The sequence below is a fragment of the Plecotus auritus genome, assembly GCF_963455305.1.
Source record: "Plecotus auritus genome assembly, chromosome: 2".
In the NCBI taxonomy this organism is placed as follows: domain Eukaryota; kingdom Metazoa; phylum Chordata; class Mammalia; order Chiroptera; family Vespertilionidae; genus Plecotus; species Plecotus auritus.
The window spans coordinates 67,463,911-67,483,231 of record NC_137771.1 but is presented as its reverse complement, the minus strand read 5'-3'; positions in this window follow the sequence as shown (position 1 = coordinate 67,483,231).

The window sequence follows — 19,321 nt, the reverse complement described above, 5'->3', positions numbered from 1 at the left end:
CCTTGTAGGCCAAAACAGCTGAATGTTGGCGATTATATATGGTTTAAAATTAGATGAAGACTACAGAGTTCATAGTATTTCAATATCATTTTGAATGAGACATAAGATGGGAATAAAGAAAGTAACAAGAAACTTAGAACAAAGGGTATGGAGTGAATAAAAAATGTAGTAATCCTTTCGTCTGGGTTAGGTGTGTGTTCCCAAGGGAAATAATTTTTGAGCATGTAGCTTGATAGTAATAATAACACTTTTAAGGCATATAGATGGCTCAGGGGATCAATTGGGATTTAGGGAGTAGGGTTTTTACCTGCAATCTGTCCAATTTAGTCAGACTAACTTGCAATTTTACGCAGTTAAACATTTTACAGATCTGAGACCAACAGACCAAAGAAAAATGCTCTTACAATTGGGTGTCTGGGTAATTCTTGGCAAATCTTATATCCTCATTGTAATGTGATTGCTCCACCTTTAAGATGATGGCATGGGTTACCTGCTCAGTCTCAGTTCAATGTGAGAAGTCCAGAATTCTAAGTCAGAGTTAAGACAGTCCTGGTGTAGTCAGCTAGGGAAAGTAATTTTTCCAAACGGCCTGCACTAAAAATAAACCTAAGGAAGTCTCAGGGGACAGCTACTCAGGCCCCTTCACAGACACTAAATTCACTGTGGTGGGAGGTTGAGATAAACTAGGGGGAAAAAACACACACACACACAAAACTACAACTAAAGAAAGAAAAACACCGTAATGAGGGCACCAGTGGTGAGTTGATGGGAGTTAAGCTACCACTGGGAATGCATTACCTGAGTGTTTTCTCCAGAGCAGGGTCATTGGGCAACTCTAAGAGGAGAAATTCCCACAGCAGTGCACAATTTGGGCTCTGGCTAAGTTCTTGGAATGTCCTTTGTCAGCTGTCAGAATTTCATAATCATAAACAAAGAGGAAAAGACTCACTAAAGTGAAACTAAAGAACAAACAGCAGCAGAGCCTGGTGCCTTTGTGTTAACAGAGAAACATGGAAATGTTTAAACCAACATACCAGGCATCCATGTCAGCCTTGATACCATCATGGCTGGTCTCAAGCTTCTCATCTCTATGAGGCCATAGCAAGGTGATTTCTCAGAACAGCCCACTGCTTCGTGCAGGGCACCGAACTTGACACAGGAGTTTTGAATGATAGGCCTTGGTTACATAGTGACTTAGAGAAATATCCCAGCTCTTTATCAAGCTATAAAATTCTTCCTTCTAGACAAAGAATGCATATGGAATTCTCTACCTTACCTGGATTTTTATTTTACTGAGTTGAAGGCAGAGCTCTTTCCTCTATTATATTATATTTATATCATTACAAAATTGGTCATAGCACTTAAGAAGGTCCCATTAAACAGTTCTGGATGGTACTCTCTCTTCAAGCTTATAAGATATATTTTGTAAAACTCAGCATAGTTGCTTTTGATATTTTAATACCTATAATGCATATATACCTGGCCTGCGTCCCTGAAAGTAAGACATTTCCTAAATTCTAAAGCTAAATTATCTAACCCACAGGGTTAGACATAAAATTGCACCCAGAAATTCATACCCAGTGTCTAATCACCCTGAGGTTACTCCTGGATTCTAAATGTCAATTGTGTTTGGGAAGAAGTAATTTGACCCATTGTGTTGCTTGAGAAGGATTTCTCTTGCCACACATGGAAAAGGTTGTGGCTAATTATATAATTATTCCAAACTATTTGCTCCTCCCTAAAAAAAATTTCTTATTTCCCATCCCATTGCCATCAAGCTTGGCCATATGACTTGCTTTGACCAATGAAATGTGAGCAGAAGTGACAATTACCACAAAGTGGTAAAACTTTGAAATGCAAAAACTTTGAAAACCCTCTGTAGTTCTACCAAGTCTATGCAAAAACTTTGAAAACCATCTTGTAGTTCTACCATTGCTCTTTTCCCTCTGCCCAGAGAATAATATGACCTAAATGTTCACTCCTTCAATTCAGAATGAAGGTATGTGGAACAGAACAACAACTGGTCGACCACCAACAGGTAACAAAAAAGTAAAACAAATCCTGATTTTTCTAAACCTCTGAGAACTCGGGGTTGTTTGCTATCAGAAAAAGCTGCCCAATACAAAAGTAAAACAAGCCCATCAGGTACAAGAAGTGGCTCTGCTTCCTGAAACCCATAGGCTACCAACTAGTTGAATCTCAGCACATAATAAGGAAAGGAATCATGGGGGAGAGTTGGTGCTACAAGGATGTCTCACTGTGAGAACACCGGTTTAGAAAAGACCAGTAATATCTGACTTAGGGAAACAAAAGGGTTTACCTCAGAGATGTCTTTAATAGCCTCCAGCAGTTGGACTATATTTCTCTAGTCCAAAAGCCCTGCTACTCCCCTAGACAACTGTTTCATACCTACTCCTCTATCTTCAGACCTCTAACCAACTTTGTCACCCTCACTCTGGGCTGGTGATTTTACTTCCTAGTTCACTGAGAAAATGGCAGCAATCAAGAGAACTTCACTCTCCTGCCACCTCATCTACCCTCCTACCTGATTCTGTGCTCATTTACTTAGCCCTCTCTCCTAGCCATTCTTCTATGAAGACCAACCTCTCCGTTTGCCACTGGATCCCAGCACACACACCTACTAAAAGACATTGCTCCAGAAATTTTCTCTCCATTTGATCACTCTCTTCAACATTTAAACCTTTTTTCTCATATATTTTTTAAAAGATCTCTTTACTACAATTCCCTTTTAGCTACTCCCCTTTCTCACATCTCCTGTATGGCAAAACTCTTTGTAAGGCCCTAAGCCAGCAGTCATCCCTCAGCCCTCACCTTACCCAATCAATCTTTAACATGGAACACAATCACTGTCTAATCTTTGAAACACTTTTTTTTTTCTCACTCTCTGCATGTTTGGTTTTATTCCTACTTCTCTGGGCACTCCTCTTTGTCTATCCTTGATGTTTCTCTTCATTTCTGCATGGGACTCCTCAGGCTCACTACTGGGACCCTATGCTTACTCTGAGCTTAGCCAGTCTTCTGGCTTTAATGCATTTATACTTCCAGCTTGTCTCTCTCTGCTGAAATCCACAATTATGTATTCATGACACATGATACATGCATAAATTAGATACCTAATAGGCACCTAACAGTTAACATGTGTAAAACTAAACTCCTAATAGCTCCACTACCACCATCAAATCTGCTCTTCCCACAGTCTTTGCCATTTCAGCATTAGCAACTCTTAGTTCAAGTCAAAACCCTTCGAAGTTTCCCTGACCCCTCATTACCTCCATCATAAATAACCATCCAGCAAATTCTGTCCATACTTCCTTCAAAATATAATCAAAATCCCATCACTCCTCATTGCTTCTCCTGCTACCATTCTAGTCTGAGCCACCATCATCACTTGCCTGGATTAGTGCAATGGCCTCTAAACTGTTCTTCCTTTTACTGCCCTTGACCTTTTTTAGTCTACTTTCTATATAGCAATAAAGGTATTTCATTAAAACATGTCAGATGGCACTCACTGCTCAACATCCTCCCACTCTTTCCTCTAATCTCCCCTCCTACTACCCTTCCCTTCACTTACTCTACTCCACCTATGCTACCTTCCTTGTTACTCTTCAAACACATCAGGTGCGCTGTGATCTCAGCACTTCTGTACTTGCTGTTCCCTCTGTCTGGAATGCTCTTATACGTGCTTTCATTTTCTTCATGAAATAGGAAGCAAAGTCCCCACCGCTCTTTTGCTGACTTCCTTCAGAGCTTTGCTCAGTGAGGTCTCCCTGAGTCACCGTCTCTAATGTTGCAAACCCCACACAGCATGTTCAACCCTCCTTCCCCACTTTATTCTTCTACAAAACACCTGTGATCATAACAGATCATATATTTATTTTACTGCCTGTATCCCCAACATAGAAGGTAAGCTTCATTCAGACAAGGTTGTTTTTTGTTTTTGTTTTTTAAATTTCTCCACCCCAAATACCTAGAATAGGATCTGGTACATAGGAGCCTCAACAAACATTTATTCAAAGAATAATTAAACCATTTTTTTTTTTTTTTACAAATTGCCTTCAAGATGGCTGGGTTCAGTATTCATTTTTTAATATTGATTTCCCTCATGTCTGTGATTAGTTTTTCAGTCTCTATGGTCATTCTACTACTTATGATTTTTCAGGTCCAAAAATGTTGTTGTCATTTTCCAAACTTATCCTCCAGTCTGCATCTTCACTTCCTTCCTAGGTGGGTGTATTTATGTGTATTTAGTGTTTCATCTCCTTTCCTTGAGTGATAAGAGAATATTAAATTTGAGATGAGTTTAGAATTTATCTTGTTCCACTCTCTCACTTGACACAAAAGGAAACTTTGGTCTAGAGGAGAGAAGAAACTTTTCAAGGTTGCACACCTAATTTCTTAGTTAATAGCATAGCAGGGCTAGGAGCCCTGGCCTCCAGCCCACTCTCCTCCCATAATACCAACCACCTCATCTCCCTTCTGGCTTCTGTATGTAAACTAGCTTCTGCTAATTCTTCCGTTTCTTTCATTTTTTTTCTCTCCTCTTATATCACTTTGATATCTTCATAAATCTGTTTTTATCTCATTCTGCAAGAATATTTGTATAAAATAAAAAGGGGAGATTTCTGTAGAATTTACACAAAACCCCTACAGACTCTACTAAAGATTTCATTAGGTTCTTTTAAGATGTATTATGTATAAATATGCAAAAGATGGTTAGAATTTAAACTTCAGAACAAAAATGTTTCAGAAACTATGATTAAGGTGTTAATAATGGCATCAGCCTCAAAGAGGTGTTGCAAAGATTCAGTAAGAAAATGTACATCACCAAGCACACAGGAAAGACAGATGAAACATGCACTATGGCATGAAATTGTATGTTTAAAGTGTGTGTCGCCCTGTTAATTCTACACAATACAAAAACCCAATTTTCTCTCTCATTAGAAAAACATGGTGAATTTGTAATGGTGCAATTAGTTATAATAATTTATTATTCTACCTCATAGAGCACTTTAGAGCAGACTTTTTTGAAAACTATTTTTTTTAAACAGGCACAACATCCCCATGAGCTAGTGAGTGCCAGCAGTTAGCAACATCTCCATTGTGTCTAGGATGGAAACTAAAAGCTAAAACCTTAGCTCAAACATAGCCAAGTAATGGGAGAAATGGAAACAAAAGCTTGACCATCTAAATGCTAATCTTGAGTTAGTTTATTGAGTCAGACAGTCCTATAAATATTAGTAAACAATACAAAATAAAACAACTAAACATTACTTTTCTATACTACTAAAATTTTTGACATTCTTCTCACGGAGAGATGGGGCCTATATTCCATGCCCTTGAATTTGGATGCCTCTGTGATTATTTGGTCAATAAAATATAGCAAAAGTGAAGCTAGGCCAGATTCCAGGCCTGGGGTTTAAGAAACTGGCAATTTACATACCCTACCTCTGGAAATACTTGGTCTGGGAACCTGGATCACTAATAAGTAGTCCTGCTACCCTAAAGCCACCATGCTAGGGAGGCCATGTGTAGACACTCCAGTCAACAGTCCCAGCTGAGCACTGCATTACAGGTCAAACTGCCATGATGGTAATCATGTGAGTGAAGCCACCCACCCCAAACCCTAGAGACAAGCCCATTCACCAGCAGAAGACCACTAAGTGACCTCACTCAATTCTGCATGGAGCAGAACATCAGTGAGCTGAGCCAGGCCTGAATTCCTGAGTAATAAAATCCTCATATCGTAAAACAATTGTCATTTTAGCTACTAAGTTTAGGGTTCATCTATTGTGTAGCAATAGCTAGCGGGAACAGAATTTGATACCTAGAAGTGGAGTGCTGCTATAACAAAGCCTGAAAACATATAGTCGTGGTTTGGAACCAGACAGGGCAAAAGCTGGGAAAGACCCTGGGAACACTGGCTAGTGAAGGCTGGAAGGACCTGAGGAGACTGTTGGTGAATACTCAGAAGATAATAGAGTAATTGCTATTGGACGCTGGAGAAAAAGTGACTCTGGTTATGAAGAGGCAGAAATTTTGGCAATACTTTTGCCTGTGGCAATGTAGCCTATAGAAAATAGACCTAATGAATGGGCTGAATTTTCATTTCTGGAAGGAATGCTAAAGTGTCCATTTCTATTTTTTATTTTAGGCATATATGATATAATACAGATAGAGAAAAGTAAGGTGAAAAAGGAATTGTAATAGGTAAATTATTAATATTATTATATATTATGACTGCAAAATTCCTAGGAAGCAGGATTGAAACCTAATGAAAGAATATCAACACATGGCTAGCAAGATTACAGAAGTGATGTAGACTAGGGACTGCTCTGTGCTTCCTATTTTCTCCATTTTTAATGAACATGCCCATCCATTTGTCTTACTGTCTTAATATTATATGTTAGGGCAGAGGACAAAAAATAATCTGTTTCTTTCATTTACAAGTTTTCAGGTTGAAGAATGTGAATAATTAACCAAAGAATGGACTTTGGCAGTTTAAAGATTGCCACACATTCTCTGCTACCTCTTTTATTGAGAAGTGGTGTGTATATCCTCTCCCCTTGAATCTGGGTGGGCTTCATGATTTGCTATAATCAACAGAATATGACAGAAGTGATGCTGGGCCAGTTGTTGGACCTAGCCAGGGCTTAAGCTACTGACAAACTTTCACTTGTATTCTCTTGGAATATGTCTTTAGAAGCCCTGAGTCCCCAACTACTCTGATACCATGTTGGAGAGACTACATGAAAGCATTCTAATTGAAAGTTCCAGCCAAGATCAGTCTTCCAGCCCAGGTGTAAAATTTGTGAATGAAACCATCTTAGAATCTCCAAACCAGCTCTTCTGCCAGTTGAGTATCCCAAGTGATCTCAGTTGACTCTACATGGAAGAGAGGAATCACCCATCAGAGCCCTATTCAAACTATTAACCAAAAACATAATGAGGTATAATTCAATGATCTTTTAAGTGACTAGGTTTTGGGGTAATTTGTTACACAGCAAGAGATAGCCAGGACACTAACTACAAATATGAGTAAAGACAGGTAGGCATTCTTTTAACAATGGATCATCCTTCCTAACGTGGTCATGAGTTGATTTGTGAATAGGTGATTACATTTCAAATGTGCTAAGGATGCTTTGTATTTTCTTATCCATAAATCATGCAAATAATAGTCACTACCCACTTAGTTCACAGGATTGTTCTGAGGAACAAATGAGCTAATGCTATGAAAACATCTGCAAAGCCTTCCCCACTATGCAAATGTAAGACATTATTACTATTGTACTTTTAAAGAAGTATTTGAAAAAAGTGAACAGGTTCCTTTGCAATTGAAATAATCATCCAGTTTTTATCAACTTTATAAATTCAGCTCATCACTTTTCTGATCCAGGTATTTATAGGCATGTAAAATTGCTGTCCTATAAATGTATACTTTATTCAGTACTTAAAGTAATGCTCATTAAGAACATTATAAAGATACACTTTGGTTGTGGGATATATTTTAACTCTGATAAGTAAAGCACAGCTCAGTCAAGCATACAGCTCTCAGGTGAGGTGGGAGGATGCAGGAAACAGCTCGCTTGAGATAAAAACTCTACCCCTAGGCTGTGGTTCAGCCTCATCTTGGCACAGGATGAGGAGCACAATGTGCATGAAGGAGGGAGATAAAAGCAATGTTAAAATGCGTTCTTGCATGACAAAGAACCAAGTGTTATAAAGGCCTAGAAGTAGACCCATGCATTGCCTCTGTTAGGAAAGCTGAGACTGTGGGAAATTTGTCAAACTTCAGGTTACTGAACTCAAATATAGTAAGTGATATTTCATATTCCTAATGACAATGTTTCCCCTTCAGAAAGCTAAAATATATAAAAATGGTCTCTAAAAGGTCTCTCTTTAGATTTAGTATCAAAAAGAAAGTTAATGTCTTTAGGAGAGTGTGTTTTAGTTTTTGATATTGACAGGTAAGTGCAAAGGAGAAATAGTCTCATGAATGTTCTAAGGTGTAACATGTGCATTTAGCCAGCCTTCAAAATGGAATGAGTTTGAGAAAAAGCTAAAAGCATGTAAACATGTAAACACACACACACACACACACACACACACACACGTATCCCTTAATATCACTAGCAGCATCTGTTTTTATACTCCAAAACCTTTCACTTGAGTGGACAGTACAGAATGAATGGCCCCATACCTCAGCTATCACATCAGAAGGATCATCTCTGCATTGGCTGCCCTATTAATGCCCCATTAGAGCCGGGCTGTTCTGCAGAGCAGTAAGAAGTCCATAGCACAGAGCTCCTTCTCTGTGAGAGTGCTTACCAAATGTATCACAAGTGGGGTGATAAGATGTGTGCATATTTGGACTGTTCCCCTTCAACCTATGAAGCCTCAGAGGTTTTGGGGGCCATAGAACTTGAAGGGGACCTTTCCCTGCTAAAGAAAAGACCAACTCTGGCTGGAGGAACCTTAAAGGTGTAACCAGCCTTTACTCCCAATGCTCTTCAGCAAACATCTTTACTGCAATAGCATCTGAGATTTAGAAAAAGTTTTAAAAAACACTTTCTACACAGTATTCTAAAACATGGTCAAGACATGACACAGCATTCACTTTCACTTAGCATGTCAGACCGACTAAGGTGTGAAAAAGCAAAAGACATATTAAGACTTACTTATTGGGTATCCTCGCACAATACCTATAAACTAGCTTCTTATCCTCATTTTACAAATGAGGAAACCAAGGATTAGAGAAATTAAAGAGCTCACACAAGGTCACAGAGCTGTCATTTATTGAAATGGAAGAAACTGTATTAAAACCTGAGTCTGACTCCTTGACCACAAGCTTGCCCCTAAGTTATACTGACTTCTGAGTGAGGATGGGGGTAATAATGATACCTGTCATTTATTGAAAACAGTATAGTAGTCATGAAGCCTGGGGTTTTTAAGATGGGCAGAACTCCAGTCTCAGCCTCTTACTACTTCCAAGACCCCAGGCAGGTTAGTAAACATCTGAGTCTCAGATTCTCATCTTTAAGATGTACATAATTATGATACCTACTCATAAGACTAATGTAAGTTTTAATACTCTGCCCAGTGGCAGGAATTTAAATAAGCACTCAATAAATAAGAACTATAATGTTACTAGGTACCAGGCACCATTCATATGTTATTTTCTTTAACCTAACAACAACCACTAAAGGAAGATATTATACCTATTTAATAGATCCAGAACTGAGGCCTAGGATTGCCTAGAATCATTTAGATGAGTCAGAATTTGGTCCTAAGCCTATAGGTCTGCCAATGCTATACTAAGTTCATACTTTCCCTCCACTTCTCTCAGTGCTAATCAGCCTGCATCACAAGTGAATTTTCAAATAATCAGTTAGCATTTGTCAGCTTCTAATGTGGTAAAACTGCATTATTCAGTTAACTCATAGCTTCTCAAATTCTATTTTTGCTCTAATGCTCAGGAGAGGAAGATATTTAACTTATATTTAAGTTATCTCTCCTGGGGGGGAAATATTGAATGAAAGAATGGCAACACTATGCAAATATTCAAAGATAACTTAAGTTAGAGAAAATGAGTCTAGATTAAGAATCAGGATACCTGGATTTTGCTTTGCTTTGCTTTTCACAATTCTCACTGACTAACTGTGTGCACTTAGACATGTGACATAACCTGCCAAGACTTCCACTTCCTCCCCACAAAATGAGAGAGATAAGCTAGGAGGTTTCCTTCTAATTCCAAGGTGCTACTATTTAGTACCTCTTACATACAGGTACATGTACACCTCCAGCAGTCAGGAGCCTCTAGACTAGTGATTCTTCCAACTGGGAAGCCAGCAACATTGTTGTTGCTTTAATAGCTATTTCATAACTCAGGTTCTAGGACCCTTGAGATTCTGATTCAGTTGATGTGGTTGCAGACTGAGAATGTGTGTTTTTTAAACACTCCTTAGCTTTTTCAGGTGAGCAGTCAGGCGTCCGCTTCAGACCTCTTTGCAAGGTTGGCAAAATCACCATGGCCTGAGAGTACAAGGATAACCAGAGCCTGCACTAAGGCCTCTGCCTGATGGAGCCGGTACATTGGCGAGGTAGAACTGCAGTACATCATTTTACTTTCTTGGCCATATGTTATCATATGGTAGACAGATGGAGAAGAGAGGAGTTTTTATAAATAGTTTTCCTATAGAAAAATATCATAGTCATCATGACATCAATTTTAAAACTAAAGTGAAGGTCTAGAAAGCAATACAATTAACCTGCCTAGTAGTAGTGTCACATTCAAGTTGAGAATCACCCAAAGTCAAGAAAAAATATGGGCAATAAACCCAATGCCCATACATGAACACTAAACTTATACACCAGTAGCTATCTGGGATCATGACATGATTCTCATTAATTAAATTGAATATGAATCAGCAAAATGATTGAAGAGATTAAAAAGAAAAACACAGGCCCTAACCAGTTTGGCTCAGTGGATAGAGCATTGGCCTGTAGACTAAAGGGTCCCAGGTTCGATTCCGGTCAAGGGCATGTACCTTGGTTGCGGGCATATCCCCAGTGGGGGATGTGCAGGAGGTAGCTGATGGATGTTTCTCTCTCATCGATGTTTCTAACTCTCTATCCCTCTCCCTTCCTCTCTGTAAAAAATCAATAAAATATATATATTTAAAAAAAAAAAGAAAAACACAGGACACCCAGTTATCAAGAAATGAGTTGTGGTTTTTTACCATTGTCAAGCCCAGCTGAGGTCATGCTGGAAGGGATGCCACCAGCTAGAAAGGAATGGGTTGTTTATTAATGCATAAATACCACTCAGACCATCATGGTAAGCACAAATACTTACCCAAGCACCAGTGATACTATATGTAAAAGACCGAAGATTTTGTAGGCACATATCCAGTGTCACCATCTATAAAATTCAAGGATCACATAAACCAACAGGTAAATGCTTGCAGATTATTTGCCAATTTGGAGAAATATTTTGTGTATGATTTTGTGTGTAATTCTTTTTTGAGCGTTATCTTCAAAATGGGCCAAATAACATTTTCTATAGAATGTTTAATGATTATTTAAATACAACCAGCAAAACACAGTAAACTCATTGGCAGAAAGAGGGTGTAAAAAAATGGGTAAAATAAATAAGAGCAATATAATCCCTAAAAACAACCTGACACCCTCCTCTATGAGCTCCAGAAATTACAAGAACCAGGCCACATCTGTCTTCTAGATCTTCCAATCTCAATATTTCATCATGTAATTATTGGGTTCTATAGCACTTCACTTAAATGTTTCCTGATTGACATGAAGATGTTGGTAATTTTTATTTAGTTCATAAATATAACTTTTGGGGACATTATTCCAGAAAAGCTCTGGCATTAGGAAATAGGCCAGTTTTTATTTCCAATATCAAGGGTTTCCAAACTCAGCTCAGTAAACTTAATGATATGTACCTTCAGGGAGGTAGAGGACAGTGGACCTAATGCTGGTCATTCATGCACATGGATACCCTTTGACCCTAGGAGGTTTTTTTCCTCTTAACAACAAATAGGTGATATCCTTTTTAATGTTACTTCCCCATCTCTTAGAAACCAACTGGGTGTAGATGTGGATCCTTTTCTGATGCCAATCACAAGTCCTGAACCACTCATACTTCTGACTGACTGACTATAAATTAGGGGATTCCACTAGAATGATTCACAGATCACAAGATGTACTAAATGGAAGAGATGCATAGAGTGAGATGTGGTACTTGGGTTATAATTTAGTTAATATCTCCCTTATTTGTTAAGTTTCATTTAGTGGCTAAATAGTCACTGTTCAAATCAGCCTGATTCACATATTAAATATCAACCTAAGTCCAAAATATTTTACCAGATGGCTTTCTTACTAAAACACAATAAAAGTGAACAAAAGGGGCAGCCAAATAACCTAAAGGCTCTACCTAAGTCCACTTCTAAGTGGGGCATAGTTTTACTTTGTGTTTATTTTAAGTGATAAGCTGTGTATCATCTCCTTTCTAAATTAAACACTCTTATCCTCTGCCATCATGCCTTTCCCTAAGATGCAAGCTCTCTTCCTCCACCCACTTCTCCCCAACCCTAAACAACCAGATTTGCTCACTGTTTCAACTGCTACTAGTAAGATAGGTGATACACTAGAAAGAGTACTAGTGTGGGGATCAAGAGACCAAATTTCTAGGTCTAATATTGTCTAATATTGCCACTAACTAGTTTTAGGACCTGGAGTTAGTCACTTCAACTCTCTGGGGTTTCATTACTATAGGAATGCATTTGGTCTGGATGATTTTGAAGGTCTAAGATTCCCTAGCACACCTTTTCTATAATTTTAGTGACATTGATTAGCTCCTGAAATTAAGCAAAGGTCTCAGGACTGTCCTATGGTTAGTACTTAAAAATAAAATTATTTTTTCATGATAAGAAAATGGTTGATGCACACTCATTTCATCATCTAACAAAGAAAGAAGTCAATAGATTGTTTCATACTTGGCATTATTAAATATATGACTACATATGCTAATTACAATTTTAAGGAAACACAAGCAAACATTCAATCATGAGAGGAAAAAGAGCAAAGGAAACTTAGTCCATATATCAAACAAAAGGAAAAAAGGCATTAACACAGAAGCAGAGAAAAAGAAATCATAAATGATGAAAAAAGGAAAAGCATCAGTTAATAAAACAAATCTTAATAAATCAAAGTTCTTTATTAAAAGCTCAAGACTCCCAAATTGGATTAAGAAATAAAATTCAACTATATCTGGATTTAAAATATACATATACATTAAAAGTTAGAGATGGGTAAAGATCTGCTGAGTTTATTTAAATAAAAAGTTTAATAGCACAAAAAATAGACAAAGGCACAGGGCAAAACAAGGAATGTAAATAAGGAGTGCTTAAAAAATAGATTTCACAAGACTATAATAGGTAGGAACCATTATGCAGCTGGTAAGTGCCATTAAACTACATAAAGCACACAACTCTTTGATATATTGGAAAAAATAAGCAGACACACAACAGATCTTGAAACTTTTCCTTGATAAATTAAGTAAGCCTAATATAAAGCAGATTTAACTAATAATTCTTAATGGATATAACTGTTATAAAGTTTATGCCCTTCCATGAATACATGTACTTTTAAAACATCTGCAGAATATTTTAGAAGTTAATCATGTAATAGAACAAACTAAAACTTTGATAAAATTCATAAAGAAAAATATATAACCTACATTTTGCAACTGTAATAAAATAACCTAGAATATAGTAAAAAGAGTTTAAGACAAGGAAACTATTTGTAAAATAGAAAACATACATAAGTAACTCTTGGATCAAAGAAAAGATCAAATTTGTGATTACAAATTGGTGAGAAAATAATAATTATTAGAACATTACATATCAAATCTTACAAAATGGAACTAAAACTATTCATTGGAACAAGTAGGTTTCTATGCTTGCTTTATTAGATCAGAAGTAACAAAAATAAAAAAATTAAGCTTTAGAATATTAGAAAATAAAAACATCGTTTAGAAGCAGAAAAAAGTAAATAACAAAACAAACAAAAAAAAGAAAGAGTAATAAAAGCAAAACAATAAATATATAAGAGTCTGGCATATTCTAGCAAGTCCAGGAAAAAAAAGTTAAAAAGTGGAAGGGCTTAAAACAACAAATATGTAAAATAAGAAATGAGATATAACTATGGATATGAAAAATACTCTTAAAATTATATGATAATACCAAACACTATTAAATTGTCAAAATTCACTGATTTTCTGGGGAAATATAAATGGCTAACATTAAGTCAGCAAGAAATTGGGGGAAAAACTTAATTCTAAAAAATTTTTAAATCAAAACTCTTTTTTAAAAAAACATTTGTTTGCACGTCTTAATATGCATTTCATATATACAACTTCAGCGCAGAAAAATGATGGGAACTTTTAAATTCCTTTCATATAGCCATAAAACCTAATAAATATAACATGGGAAAAAATTATAAATCAATATCACTTTTGAGTATAAATGTAAATTCATAAGTAGATTTTTAGAAAATGGAATCTCTCAAACAATAAAAATTGTGAAGTGTCTGAACATTTACCTTACTTGCCAACTGATAAGATAGCCTGCTACAATTTCTTGTGGCAGTAGAAATGAGACTTTGGGGTCAGATCAAAGGATTTTATGACTTATAGCACAGGAAGCAGCCTGAGCATCAGTATATGTGTCAATGCCCTTTCTCCTCCCCCCCCCCACCCCCCATTCTCAGGGGTGTGATGCAATATGGACCCAGGTAGATGCCTGCATGTTCAGTGTGTTGCATTTTAGGAAAGGAACTCTGAGTTTTGGAGATGTGATTCTTCAAAAATAGGCAGCAAGTATCTGGCCATTGCCCCAAAGGGAGGCATTATCTTTATTACAGTAAGCATGCCTGCTGTTTGGTTCAGAGGGGAGACACTATATCTTCAAGGCTATAAGCACACCTGCCCTTTGTTCTGTAGGGAAAGACCATCTCTATTCTTGAAAAGATACTTCAAAACAAAGGGCAGTCAGAGGCTCTGCTTACAAGATATACAAGAATGTGAGAGACCCAGGGAGAATTGCCTCCCAACACATCATTAAGTGGTATTATTCTAATGCAAGGATAGTTCAATGTTTGAAAATGTAAGTAGGGAAAAGAAAAACAATATAATAAGATTAAACATCTAGTCTAGGTTGTTAAAAAGGAAACATTTTTATAAAGAGAAATATTATTTCCTTAAATGTCTAATTTAAATTGATCAATTAGAATATATTTAAATCTACCGGTATTAAACATGTACCCTAAAATAACAAGTGACATCATAATTTACAATGAAATTCTACAGACATTCCCATTAAAATTAGAAACAAAATAAAAATGTTCATTATGACTGCTTTTATTTAACATTATTCTAGAAGTTGTAGTTAATAAAATAAAAAAGAAACATATGTAACAATTATGTGAAAAAAAATCATCATTATTTTAAATGGCATAGTTATACATAGACTACTCAAGAGGATGGAAGGAAAATATTTAAAAATAATTAGTTCAATAAAGAAGCCACAAAAAAAATGAATATTTGTTTAATGCCTATATACCAGCAATGATTTATTTTAAACAATGTTAAATCATAATAACTATTTCTATGGTTTCATTCCCAACAGTCTCAAAAAATTTAAACAGTATAAACAACCTAAACAAAAAAAGAATGCTGACTGAACCAAGATGGCAGCATAGGTAAACACCTAAACTGCTGCCTCACAAAACAATTTCAAAACTACAACTAAAAGACAAAACGTCTATCACCCAGAACCACAGGAAAGCTGGCTGAGTGGAAGTTCTACAACTAGAAGGAAAGAGAAAAGAGCATTGAGACGTGCACAAGCGCTAAAAAGCTGAGGTACAGAGGCGTGCGAATTGGGCTGGCGGCAGGCAACTGGGAGCGCTGCTTTTTTCAACCCGAAGGAAGACAAGCTCCCGATTACTCTGAACTCCAGTTTCTGGGGAGATTCAGAGGACCCAAACTCCTACGGAAAGAAGCTGGACTGTCTGCCACTGGGTCAGAAAGTGAGGTGCGCACAGCAATCATTGTTTACTGCGCTGGGGCGCGGGACGCAGGGACTTGGAAATGCAGAGATGCAGAGCCGGCTGACTGGCAGCCATCACTGTTTGCCACGCCCTAGCCTAGTGACTCCCTGAGACCGCGCCCTGCACAATGTACAAACCCACACAAGCTCCACGCAACGGCTTTTGCATATAAATGGTCTGCCCTATTGCAGCTTAACCTAACAAACTGCAGCTCTGGTCAGACAGCTCCAAAACCTCCAAACCCCAAGCAAAGAGGAGAAAACTGTAATTCTCACTGTAGCTCCCGCTGGGTGGCCTCAGACAGTAGCTGACCCCATTGGAGATCCAGAAGCCAGTATACCTAGTGGTCAGTGTGAGACGACACCATATTTCAACTACTCACATCCATAAGTGATACATTCAAGAGGCAGACTCAGTGAGCACCAAAGCCCCACTGAAGCAAGTCCTGCCCCATAAGCATGTCTCCAGAACAGCAGTTCTTCCCTTATAGACACAGCGGGTCCTCACAGCCAATTGGCCTGGAGGTCAATTCCTCCCAGTGTACCAACAGCAATTAAGGCTTAACTACACCAAGACTTTGCACTCAGCCCACCAAGGGGTGCACCAAGAGTGTCCACCTCAGGTGATAGGCTGAACCACTGGTCACCTACCACAGAAAACCACTCCATCAACACAGAGAAGCAGCAAAATGCAGAGACAAAGAAACATGTCACGAATGAAAGAAATAGAGGAAAGCAAACTACTGGACATAGAATTCAAAACCACATTTATAAGGTTACTCAAGAATCTTCTAAAAACCGCTGAGAAACTTGATGAGATCTCCGAGGAGCTTAATGTGACATTCAAGGACCTTAATAAGAATGCCAAAAAAATGGAAAAGGACCAGTCAGAAATTAAGCATACACTGTCTGAAATAAAGAATATACAGAAATTCAACTATAGATCAAAGGACCCCAAGAATCAAACCAAAGATCTGAAATATGAGGAAACAAAAAACACCCAACCAGAAAAACAAAAAGAAAAAAGAATCCAAAAATATGAAGATAGTGTAAGGAGCCTCTGGGACAACTTTAAGCTTACCAACATCTGAATTATTGGGGTGCCATAAGAAGAGAGAGAGCAAAATATTGAAAACCTATTAGAAGAAATAATGACAGAAAACTTTCCCTACCTGGTGAAAGAAATAGACTTACAAGTCCAGGAAGCGCAGGGAACCCCAAACAAGAGGAATCCAAAGAGGACCACACCAAGACACATCATAATTAAAATGCCAAGGGCAAAAGACAAAGAGAGAATCTTGAAAGCAGCAAGAGAAAAACAGTTAGTTACCTACAAGGGAATACCCATACAACAGTCAGCTGATTTCTCAACAGAAACTATGCAGGCCAGAAGGGAGTGGCAAGAAATATTCAAAGTGATGAACAGCAAGAACCTACAACCAAGATTACTCTACCCAGCAAAGCTATCATTCAGAATTGAAGGTCAGATAAAGAGCTTCACAGACAAGAAAAAGCTAAAGGAGTTCATCACCACCAAACCAGGATTATATGAAATGCTGAAGGGTATTCTTTAAGAAGAGGAAGAAGAAGAAAAAGGTAAAGATAAAAATTATGAACAACAAATGACAACAAATACATACCTACCAACAAGTGAATCTAAAAATCAAGTGAATAAAAAATGTGAAGAACAGATTGGACTGATGAATATAATTGAATCAGGGACATAGAAAGGGAGTGGACTGACAATTCTCAGGGGGAAGGGGGTGTTAGGGGTGCGGGAAGAGATTGAACAAAAATCTTACACCTATGGATGAAGGCAGTGGCGGGGGGTAAGGGCATGGGGTGGGGTGGGGAATCAGATGGAGGGGAGCTATGGGGGGGAAAAAAGAGGAACACCTGTAATAATCTGAACAATAAAGATTTATTTTTTTTTAAAAAAGAACGCCACCTACATGAAGATAAATTCAATACTTTTGAGACACTCAAAAGAAAATATAAAAGTAAGTAAATTAGATGTTCCTAGATTTTTAAAAAAAGAAATTTTATAAAGATATTAAATTTTTCCAAGTTGAGTGGCAAATATAAGTATATTCTAATTAAGTTCCTAATAAGATTTTAGGACAGAGACTTGATAAAGTAGTTTTTAAATGTATATGGAAGAACATCACCTGATGATAACAAGTTTCTAAAAATAAGAGTAATGAGGAGGGAGTTAATCCTTCTGAATATTAGAACATACTATAAAGCTTCAACAAGCAAACAAAAACAGAGTGAGATTATAGAAAAATCAGCATATGGAAGAAACCAGAGACCAAAAATAAATATATGCCTCATAAATAAGTGGAGAAAGAATGGCACTGACTCAACTGTGATTTTTTAAACTTTGAGGACATTTAACAATTTATTGAAGTCAGAAAATTAAATTTTTAATATTAACTCTAGAAACCAAGAAGTCCCAGGAATTTAATTTCAAAGGCAAAAAAAAAAACTCTGTAAAAGTTTCAACTGATTTTTTCCCCCATCTTTGGAAAAAAAAACACACACCAACAACTTGAAGGGATCTCATATACCAAATAATTTCTGGATCATAAGTGTTGTACTTTTAAAATAAAACCATAGGAATTTAAAGTAAGGTATATGTGAAAATCTATTAGAGTAGGCAAAGACAAAACACAAAAGCCAAGAGCAAAAAAGTTAAGATGAAATAAATCATAAAGGAAAATAAGAATAGATTTATGTACAAAAAAGTTCATGTATTATTTATGATGAAAGTAGATGAAAGGCAGTAGGTTAGTAACAAATTTCAGCTCCATCTCTGCTAGGAGTGTCACCATGCCTCAATTTTATCATTCATAAAATGGGAATAATAAAAATAACGTCACCTCGCAGGGATGCTGAGAGAGTTTAATGAGAAAATGCACCCTGGGACAGAGTAAATACTAAATAAATGTTAACTGTGGTAATATTGGGTCAGGAAGAAGAGTATAATTAATTACACATGTTCTTTTGACTCACTGTCTCTCTCCATGTGGGTTAGGAACCAGGCAAGAGATAAGAATTCAGCTGATGTGTACCTATACATAATCCTAATGGTTATTAAACCAGATTAGAAAAACAGCTCAACTTGTGGCCACAAGCCTACTACTACTTCAGAATTAAACAACCCCTATTTAATTCAACTATGGGCAAAAACATACCCAAATAAGTCAGTCTTATGCGGAAAACAAGAGAAACAAAAGGTGGTCCCATCCTGGACACCAACAGCTCCAAGAAGGAGGAGGGACTGAACCTGGAAGCCTCGGAACTTCACAGGATGTTAGTGAGGAATGACCAAGCTGATACCTTCATGTCACCTGCCAGAGGAATCACTCGACCTTGACATCCAAAGGTGACAAGCAAGTGTTCTGCTTCTATGTCCTCTTCCTGGTCCGTGGAGGGGAAGCCCTCCCCAGGCACACCCCCACCATGGAAACAGGAGGTGAGAGATAGCATTCCCCATTCCACCCCATCTTATTATTTGGGAACAATTTAATCTGAAGCAATTGCAATAGAATATTTTGCAGCCATTCAAAAGTATATATATTTTTGGAGATTTTCTTGACATTGGAAAATTGTCACAATACAATGTTCAGGAGGTAGGAAAGTAGAGTACCATTGTTATTCATATTTACCGA